Source organism: Neophocaena asiaeorientalis, unplaced genomic scaffold (genome assembly GCF_003031525.2).
Source record: "Neophocaena asiaeorientalis asiaeorientalis breed wild unplaced genomic scaffold, Neophocaena_asiaeorientalis_V1.1 scaffold78, whole genome shotgun sequence".
In the NCBI taxonomy this organism is placed as follows: domain Eukaryota; kingdom Metazoa; phylum Chordata; class Mammalia; order Artiodactyla; family Phocoenidae; genus Neophocaena; species Neophocaena asiaeorientalis.
Genome location: NW_020175018.1, coordinates 718,573 through 729,592, shown reverse-complemented (window position 1 = coordinate 729,592; position 11,020 = coordinate 718,573).

Genomic DNA, 11,020 nt, shown 5'->3' with positions numbered 1-11,020 from the left:
ATACCTACACCACTACATCATCTTTCCTTCTCAATCCCGAGCTCTTGAGTCTTGCAGTCTGTCCAGTGACCTGATGAAGCTGCCCCGTGACCTGACCCTGAGCAAGCTACTCCCCCTCTCTGGGGGATGCAGGTTGCCTTAGATCAGCACAGTCCAACAGGAATGTAATATAAACCACATAGGTAATTTCAAATTTTCTAGTAGCCACATTGTAAAAAATGAAAATAAAAGCAAGCAAAATTAATTTTAATAACATATCTTATTTAACACTATATAAAATGCTATCGTTTCAACCTGTAAACCATATTTTAAAAATAATGACTGAGGGCTTCCCTGGTGGCGCAGTGGTTGAGAGTCCGCCTGCCGATGCAGGGGACATGGGTTCGTGCCCCGGTCCGGGAAGATCCCACATGCCGCGGAGCGGCTGGGCCCGTGAGCCATGGCCGCTGAGCCTGCGCGTCTGGAGCCTGTGCTCCGCAATGGGAGAGGCCACAACAGTGAGAGGCCCGCGTACCGCAAACTGAGATCTTCTACAGTCATTTTTTTCCTACTAAGTCTTTAAGATCCAGACCTAGAGAAGACATAATTATAATTCAATAAAAAATAAATAAAAAAAATAAAACCCAGTGTGAATCTTACACTTAACAGCGCAACTCAATTTAGGCTAACCACATTGTAAGTGCCCAACAGCCACATGCGGCTAGTGGTCACCAATACATACTGGATGGTACAGACTTAAATAATCTCCATGAGCCCTTTTAGCTCTAGACTCCTCTGATGCAAAAAGACCAGCCTCAGGACAAATTCCACCTCAAGCTAGTAGCACTCCAGGGAAGTTTTCCTTCCCTGAGGCCTCATTTCAGGCCAGTTTTAGTTTTATTTCAGATCAGTTTCACTTTCTGCTTTTCCAGCATACATTGTAAGAAACACCCACATAATGTACTTAAATTTTTATAGTTATTTTTCCCCAGTTGATGAAATTAAAAAAAAAAATCTCCAGCATCCAAAAATGTCTTCATCTATTCTCTCCGGGTATTCCAAGGGCTCTGGCTATGTTCACTTGTCTCGCAAAATTCTGAGCCCAAAATAAAACAGAACACAAACTCCCTGCAAAATTTCACCTGATAAAAATTCCCATTCTCAATTCTCTGTAAGAATGTTGGGGCTGGTGAGAATTTGTCCAGGAGGCGGCTCAAAGCTGAGAGGTAGAATGGCTAGCCCCTCAGGCATGCTGTCTTGGACAATAACACATCCAGAAAGGGAGCCAAAACAGCTTCTGACTTTTAATGTTACCAGCAAACTGCAAGCCAGGGGCTAGCTGAGGGATACTCAGACTTCCTCCACTTGTTAGGAGTCATTTCCACCCATAGGGCAGATATGAGATTTCATTTCTCCCTGGATCCCCCCCAGGACCAGGGCTGGCTCCTGGGAATCAGAGGTTCCATCCCTGAAACAGAGCCCGCTTCACTAGAAAGCAAGTGTTCCTGTGTTTTCTATAGCAGACTGGGGAGCGGAGTATCACCTGACTCCATTTTTTCTCTTTAGCTTATATGTGAAGCCTCCTTCTGCTTTGTCAGCCAAAATATTTATATCATTTTTCTGTTGACTCAATACCATCCTCACCTCAGCCTCCCTCCTTTCCTTTTTAAGAAAAGAAAGGAGTTGTCACCAACACGTTTCTCCAGCTCTGCCCTGTTTATGAAGCATTTTTGAGTCCGTTAACACATGGGATGCTTGCAAGAAGCCTGTGAGGGGTATACAAATAGGCTGTTCTCCCACCTAGCAGATGAACAAACAGAGGGTACACCGGGGTGTGCAGACCCCAGTGCCTTCTAGGGCGCAGCAGGTCACATACAGGATCGAAATCAGAGGAGGTTGGAAACTGACTCAAAACAGAACACATACACTGCAAACGCTGAAAAGTTCTGAACTTTTTAAACCTTAGGCCAGCAAATCAAATAAAATAAAAAAGATAAGGGGCCAATTCACCTTGTGGGCACTCATCTGTGACTCTGGGTTTATACAATCTACCCAACAGGGCACTAATAATTAGTGACTAACGCTAGTTATAAAAATTAACACATATAAAATAAAAACAAAACAAAATAACCCACATGTAGGGCTTCAGAGTTTAAAAAGCATTTTTAAATGTGCTGTCTCATTTCACTCCTTTGAAGATTATGTCCATCTCAGGTCCCAGATGTAGAAATTAAGATGCCCAGGGACTGAGGAACTCGATTATGGTCTTAGAGTGTAACCTGTCATAAACCCACGTGGTCATCCAGGAACCCCGGGGCCTGCCCTGCCCCTCTGCCACGTCACCTATAGCACAGGAGTGAGAGAGTGGGCAACACCACCCAACCCAGCGGCCCAGCCACTGCATCTCCCCTTTGATCACTCAGGGATCACACACAGAAGCAGGTTATCCAGCCCTGCTTTGATGACAACCCCAAGGGTATCTAATTATAACAGGGAAGGGAGGAGTCAAGATCCTCTCACTATTTCTCAAGAACAAATTAATTCCTTTTGACATAGTATATGTGCAAAGAGTAGGAAAAGCACTGGTTGAGGAATTAAGAAATCTGAGGCTTGAAGTAGCTCCGCCTATTCACTGAGGTTCTGGGCAAGTAACTCCACCTCTCTCCCCGGGTACATGTATTTGTGTGTGTGTGTGTGTGTGTGTGTGTGTGTATGACTAGATCAGACATGACAAATTGGCTTCATGTGGTAGCATCGTAGTAAGAAGGGCTCTGAGGCCACTGGCCAGATTCAATGGAAAAGACTGCCATGATTGATTAGCAATGTCTGCCACAGGCTTAAAAATGGGGAGTGGCGGCATGCATATTACTTATTTACCATCCCTGGATTAGATGTACAAATAACATGCTGCAAGTGAAAAGCACTTTGCCCTTTACAAAGCTTATTTTCTCCCATCCCTCGCAACTTTTCACAAGAACCCTGTGCCACACTTATTATCTTCATCATCACCATTATCATCATCACCACCTTACAGATACGGAAAACAAAGTGTTAATACTTTGACAAAGATCACAATATGACTAAGTAGGGGAGCAGAGAGGGGAGCGGAGCCTTGTCCCTTCAACTTCAATCGCTTTGTTCTACCCTTGGAAATGTCCAGCTGGTGTTCTGCCACTGGTAGGACAGCTCATCCATGTGACCATACAGAAAGGAACACCTGTTCACAAGGCTTCACCTCCCTCCCACTGGATACTTCTGCCTTATAGAGAAGGGGCCCCAGCAAAACACAAAAGGAAAGGGGTGCTAATTCAGAGTTCCAGATGCTTCTTCCCAAGGCGAAGTTCCGGCCTCACTGTACAGGTGGAGAAGCCAAACCCAGAGATAAGTGAGGTTAAAAAAAAAGGGCAGAGGGACTTCCCTGGTGGCACAGTGGTTAAGAATCCACCTGCCAATGCAGGGGACATGGGTTCAAGCCCTGGTCCGGGAAGATCCCACATGCCACAGAGCAATTAAGCCCGTGTACCACAACTACTGAGCCTGCACTCTAGAGCCCACGAGCCACAACTACTGAGCCTGCGTGCCTAGAGCCCGTGCACTGCAACGGATAAGTCACCGCAGTGAGAAGCCCGCACACGGCAATGAAGAATAGCTCCGGCTCGCCACTAGAGAAAGCCCACACGTAGCAATGAAGACCCAACACAGCCAATAAATAGATAAATAGACAGACAGATAGATAAATAAATAAATAAATAAAAATTCTAAAAAGAAAAAGGGCAGAATTGGAAGTCCCTAATGTCACAGTCCACCCCACCAGGAACAGGACACTCTATATCCTCAATTCCAAGGTGCCTTAGACTGTTAGATACACCATCGATTTTATAACAGCTTTTTGAGACCAAAAAAAAAAAAAGAGGGAGAAATAGTGCTCTAACAGAACACATCTACTGTAAAACACATTCCAATTTCAGAAATATGAAAATGTGGGAACTTGACCATTGAGGAAATACGGGATCCTGTGCTCACCTGCTGAGCTGGGCCATGAAGTGTTAACAATGACAGCAGAAAAAAAATTAAGCAAATAGACAGAACATTCTCAGTTTTTTCCCATAAATTTTCCCTGAATCTTTGGCATGTGCAAACGGGAATCCGACCAAAGGTGGGGTCTGGTTGAACATCAAATCACACATTTAGCTGCTTCACATCTAAGGGGCCCATGTGACCAGCTGTTCTGCAAACAGCCCCCTGAAGTCCAATTCCAGGGCCCATGGCCAAGACCAGCTCCTAGAGCAAGGACAGGGTATTGTCAAGTCCCTCCACCTCAAGGCACACCCCCCTTTTCCACCTCCTTAGACATGCTGGGTCCCATTTGCCATACCTGCAATGCCCTCAGATGCCCCCCAACCATTTTAAGGAAATGGTTTACACAACAGGAGCGAAGGGGGATGAGGAACGTTTAAAAAGTTCTCCACAGCATTTAAAGTCAAAGGAGCCATCCAAGGAGCCCTCTCTGATTTATTATTCCAAGGGAGCCGTGGGCTTCAGAGCCGGCTCTAAGAAAATCCATTTTCTTAGGTAAAGAAAACAAAACACTGGTGTTGACCAAATGGCCAAACCCAAAACTGGTCACCTACTCTTCACTAGACCCAAATCTAGATGATCTGAGCTTTCTCCAAAAAATCAAATTAAGTCATCAGACATTTATTGAGCTGCTGCTTTGTGCCAGACCCTAAAATGAGTAACCCATGATCTCTGCCCTCAAGGAACTCACAAGCCGGCTGGCGAGACAGAAATGCGAACAACCAACTCTCATCTGTGGGCCCAGAGTATCTGGAAAGTACTGCAGTTTGGGGAGGCTCAGGGAGTCTCCACAGAAGGGGACATGCAGGTAGGTCTCAAGGTAGGTAGGGGGGTCTGGTTTCTCATGGAGCAGAGACAAAGGAGGGAAAGGGCACAAGAGACAGAAGGCCCAGTATGAGCAGAAGCTCAATGGTAGACAGTTCACGACAAATTAAGATTTGTCCCTTTAAACACTGTGCCACAGGCTTTGAAACAAATCCAGAAATACTTGGAGGAGCCAGGGCATCCCTGAAATGAAAGTATTGAGACCACTTTTGACAAGAAAGATGTGTACGGTCCAAGGGATGTCTCATCCTAGTCTGTTCTAAAATAAAGCAACAACCAAAAAAGTGTACATTTTCTGTTGTTACCTAACTCTGCCTATTAAAGATAAGTCATCAAGTTTCCAGAACTACCAAAACTCTTGTCACTGGGACTCAATCTCCCCAAATGGAGACCACTGGGTCAGGCATTACTGACATGTACTGACCACCCTTCTAAGGACAACCTTCTGAGGACTGGCTGGATGCAACACATGAATTGCTTCATTTAATCATAGAACAACCTTTCAAGGTCAAGATTATTACCCCCCTTTTTCCAGATGCAGAAGCTGTGGCTCCAAACCCGGAGGTGACTTTCCCAAAGTAACATAACGCCAACCACACAATGAGGCTGGATTTTAAACTCTGGTCTGGCTGACCTCAAAACCACCTTTCCATTTCACCAACTGGGGGAGGTGTCAGAAATTTTCTATGCTTCTAACTTAAGGCCTATCCTAGGGGGATTTCATGGTGGTTCCCCAATCAATTCAGAAATGGATTTCACTGACAGACCATCTTTGCCCCTGGATCTCCCCCCACCCTGAGGACCCCAACCCTGGTCCTACCCACCTGCTGTCTTCTTCCATTTTAATCCTTCTTTCAGGCAATACTTTATTAAAACCCACCTCTTGCGACAGCCTCCTGTACTTCTCGACTTCAACGGCACACATGCTGAGACACAACATTCTGGAATTGCTAGCCATCATCTGTCACTTTTAACTAAAGCGTTCTGGCCTAACCTTGGCAGAAGACTGCTTTGAGACAAATAAAAGGGAGGCGTGGACCACTTTAGCCAGAAGAGGCTAAATGGATGGAACATATCACCTCTACAGGCTGAAATGCCTCAGAGCATCGAGGGTTCAGGAACGAAGTCCCACCAGCAAACACCAAGAGCTTTCAAAGACGTGTCATAACCTTTTGAGGCCACCCAGTGACAACAACGAGATGGAACACTGGTCTGGCCCTGTGCTATCCAATATAGAAGCCACTAGCCACATGTGGCTACTGAGCTCATGAAATATGGCTAGTCAGAAAAGACTTAATATCCCCCCAAAGAATGTAAAATAGCACATTAATCATTTTTATATTAATGAATACTGAAATGATAGCACTGCAGATATACTTTGGGTTAAATAAACTATATTATTAAAATTAATTTCACCTGCTTCTTTTTAGTTTTTTTAAAGTGTTACCAGAAATTTTTATTTATTTATTTATTTTTGTTGTTTTTTGTTTTGTTTTGGCCATGCCGCACGGCATGCAGGATCTTAGTTCCCAGACCAGGGATTGAACCCGTGCCCCCTGCAGTGGAAGCACAGAGTCCCTCCAGGGAATTCCCCCCAAAATTTTAAATGACATATGTGACTCACATTTGTGGCTCAAATTATATTTCGATTGGACAGTGCTGGCCTGACACATTTAAAAGATGAGGAGACCAAGACAGCAATTCTAGAGTTTTTAGGAAGGGCACACATACAAAAATATAGACATTCGCTCAGAGTCTGATTGGACTTTAAATATAGCACAAACATGAACTCTTTAACTCCACAAAAATTCCTCTGGCAATCTGAAGTAAAAGTGAGGAATGAAAGTAACTGGGGCTGCTTCTCCCTCCAACCAAGACAGGGATCCCACGCTACTTAAAGTCTCCATTCCAGCCACAGAATCTGGCAAAGATGCTGTTTTCACTGTGGAAGGACAGAGCACCTGTCCTTCCCGTCTCATCCAAGGCCAACAAGCTGAGGTGTGTACCTGACTGCCATGTAGCTGAGACTTCTTCACAGCTGGCCCTTCAGGCAGGCTCAACCAGGGGACAAAACATGTGGCCCAGGGCACCTACCCCACAGGGTTCATGTGGAAGTCAACTGGGATAATAAATAAGAAGATAAAGTGTAAACAGCAATGTGCGATGTTCTTGGAGCACATCGCTGTCGATCATCTAGACCAGTATCTGTCAACTCTTTTTAACCGTGACTTATGGTAGGACTTACATTTATCATGCATATATATTGGCATATGTAAATAAAACTAAAGTTTCATGAGACAACACTTACCTTCAATACATAGCTATGCCTCTGCTAGTTTGTGCTCCCCTGTATTCTATTCCATTTTTTTTTTTTCATGCTGATTGTGACCCACTAAATTGATTTTACAACCCGCCTGGGTATGGTGAATCAGAGGTGCACTCCCCACTCTGTGATGGACACTGCTATTTGATCACTGCACCTCACTCTCCAGAATATGGGAGTCCAGATGTGACCTCAGAATCCTTCTCAACACAGTGATCCAGGCAGCTGTAGCCCATTGCTTGGAGTCAGAATCAGAGAAGAAAACTATTTATTAATATCTTTGTTTTGATCCAAAGCTCTCATATGACAAATGCAAAAACTGAGGCTCAGGAGGAATAAGTGGTTTGTCCGAGGTCATACAGCAAGACTTTGGGAGCGCTAGGGCTCCTGCGTACCCACAAAGCCACTTCACCTGCCATCACCAGGGAGGAGACACATGAAAAAATTTCCAAATTTCACCATGACCATGAAAAGTCAGCCTATACATCCAGTGAAACACACAAGGAAATTCTCATCACCTCACCAAGGAGAAGACATGAGGATTCTGAGGTCAGAGGAAGCAGCAAGCCAAGAGCTGAGTCAAAGGTGGGGGCAGTGGGCAGGGAAATTGCGTCTGACAATGGAGGAGTTTTTAAACTCTGTTTCTCAAACGAAACAAACCATTGGCTATTTATTTTCTAGGACCAGAGAGAGGTCACACTTACACTGACCAGCCATCTTTGTTGCTTTCCTTCTGCAAAAGCAAGAGCCCTTGTTCAAGTTCACCTCTGTGCAGGGCTGAAAGTATAAGCAAACCCTTCTTCTTAGCTTGGTCCAAAGTCAAGCTATAAAGCAAGCCCTTGAAATTTCAAACCTTATTAGAAAAAAAAAAAAAAACCTCCTTAGGCAGAAAAGCAAAACATTAATAAGAGCCTCCTCTGTGAAACTGAGCATAAATGATCTTTCACCAAAATAACTCGGCCCATCATCAAATTACCACCCCTCAAGTCCAATCTGTCAGATTTTTTGCCCAATATTAAAAAAGAGTTTGGTGAACAGACATGGCGTAACAAAAAAATTGGCTGAAATATCCATTTCTGGTCACACTTCCATCCATGATAGGAGGTGAGAGAGGTATGGCCCAGGTCAGGTCTCAATTCTGAGAGACTGCCAATAGAAACAAAAGAAAACTGACCCCGCCCCCAACGGTGCCATCATGCACCTCTATTTCCTTAACAACAAACATGATCCGAATAACCAATTAAAAAAAAAAAAAGAAAGAAAGAAAAAAACAGGCCTACAAAACAGAGATGATTTTCAATTTCCAGCCAGGAGTTCCCTTTAAACCTTAGACAACACAACAAAATTTCAATAGAATGGAATGAAGGAATCTGAGTTGTGTGTCAGGAGATCCAGGACACACAAAGGGACGTGCTGCAATATTTTTATTCCTTGCACCAGAAATAACCTGTTATCTACAACCCTGACTTTTTCTCAGATGCCCGGTAAGGGTGCCCAACTCACCCCTCCCCAGTCCAGGGCACAGCTCTCCTCCATCCCTTGCTAAGCTGGCCCTACTGTCTCATGAGGCCTCCAGAGCCCTTGGAAATTATAAATTCTTTGACCGTCCTAGGCATCGGCCTAAATAATTCAACAGAGAAAAAAATTTTTAATTACGCTCTGTTTAAAAAAAAAAAAAAAAAGCTCATTCCAAATGTCAGAATGTGGCCAGTCAGCCCTGAAGGATTTTGTTACTAAAAAAGTAAAAATCTCCCAAATGCAATGGTGCTGATGGGTAATGTCGAACCTCTGTCACTGTCAAATACATTTCACATAATTTGTATCCCCTTAGAAAACTGAATTTCCAAAAAACTGGGATGGGAATCCATGGACTGGGGCCATCATTTCTTCTAAGACCAGCTGGTGACTGGCGAAAGGGGATAGGGTTTCCTGTCCTAGCCCTGTGTGACCCATCATCAGGTCCCATCAAGATCCCACTCCACAAATGCTAACAATATTTCCCCCTCCTTTTGGACAGAAAAATTAGAACTTTTTTTTTTTGGTGCAAAATCCCCAGCAAGTTCAGATACTAATTTATCACAAATAACCCTTCAACTTTGGGTAGGTACCTTATTTTCCTCTGTTAAATTTCAATTCAGTTAGTCTGTCTTCCCAAAGAAAAAAAAGAAATTGGGCCGGGTGTGGGGGGGGGGTTCACCTTATTCGATTCTTTTGAAGGCCAAAAAACTACATCAAATACTATTTGCACATAATGCTTTCATGTTCCAAAGACAAGTACCTTTGGGTTTGGCTTTTGTTTATATTTTGATTTTTTTCCTTGAAAAAAAAATTAAATTTTGATGCTAGAATCAGCTGAATTGGTGTGTTACCCCATTTTTTCAGCAAAGTAAGTATTTCACTAGAGAAGATGGATAAAAATAAGAATTTTCATCTCCTCTGTTCTTCCCTTTTATCTTTCAAGTCAGTAAAATTTGTGCTTTTTAAAAAAAAAAAATCACAGACCCCCCCCACACAATTGATCAAGATCAATGGATTTCCCCCCCATTTGAAAGTAATCAAATTTGTGAAAAATACCAAATGTTAATAAACTACCAACCCCACATCACAATCAAAGAGGCTGAAACCAATCCGGCTATTTTTTTTTTTCAATAATAAAATTTTCAAATTGGAAGACTGAGCAAGCAAAAAGAAAGGAAAATTTTCTTCCTACCAAGGATTCCTCAACCCTTGTATTTATCAACTGATTCAGTTGCATGTCATAAAAAATGAGCTTCTGTGAATCCACTGTTAGTTTTTTCATAATAATGTTAATTATGCATATCTTATTTTAATGGCGGTCTCTCCTACAAATCTGTGGGCTACTCAGTTTGTATAATGTAATGAATTTACATTTTTTTTCCACTGAACATTGCTCAGAAAAGGTTTCTGACATTTTCTGGATAAAACAACAACAAAAAAAGAAAGCCTAGACCTTTCAGGAAACAAAATCAGAAAACAGTCTTAATTATTCCATCAAAACAAAAAAAAATAACACAAAACCCAACAAATGCAGGGAAAAAAAGACAGGATTTCACTCTAACTTTTCCAGTTTCTGTTTTTCTTTAGAACCTTGAGATTCAACTGCAGTAAAACATAAATGAAAATTTTTTTTAAAAAACCTACAATTTTTGGGTGTGTCCAAAGCCAACATTTTAGGGTCTATTTTCTTTTTTAAATCCTTCCTTCTTGGAAATAGAAAATTTTAAATATTGCCAAATGGCAAAATTAGTCTTTTTTGCCCGCTGAGCTAAACAAGTTCCAAATTACAATGAAGTACAATTTCTAATTGCTTCAATAAAGCCAATTCTCCCAGTTTCCCCTAAACTCAACAATTTCCCTCCTTTCCTCAACCCAAATAGTTTTTTTCTCAAACTAAAATGAGTTGGGCAGCCAAACTGACTTTGGTTTTAGAAGGCTTTTTGCTTTCTCCCCTTCAAAAACTGAATTCATTCAAATTCCAGCTTAATTTTCATTTACATATTATCTGGATTTAGCTTCAGAAATAAAAATTGTCTCCATACTCCTGGAAAGATCAAAGTGAAAATTGTCACCCCCAAAAAGAAAAAAAAAGAATCTCTTTCCCCTCCACTGTCTTATAGAGCAAACTTTTGAAAAAATAAGAAATAAAAAATATTTCTTTTCAATTTTAATTTCTTTTTTTATTTACAAAATAGTATCCTCTAGGTGGCGTCGTTTTAATGGGAAAAAACTACCGTTTGAAGAAAAATTAGAAAAAAAATTGAGAAAGGGAAATATGGCCTAAAAAAAAAAAGATTG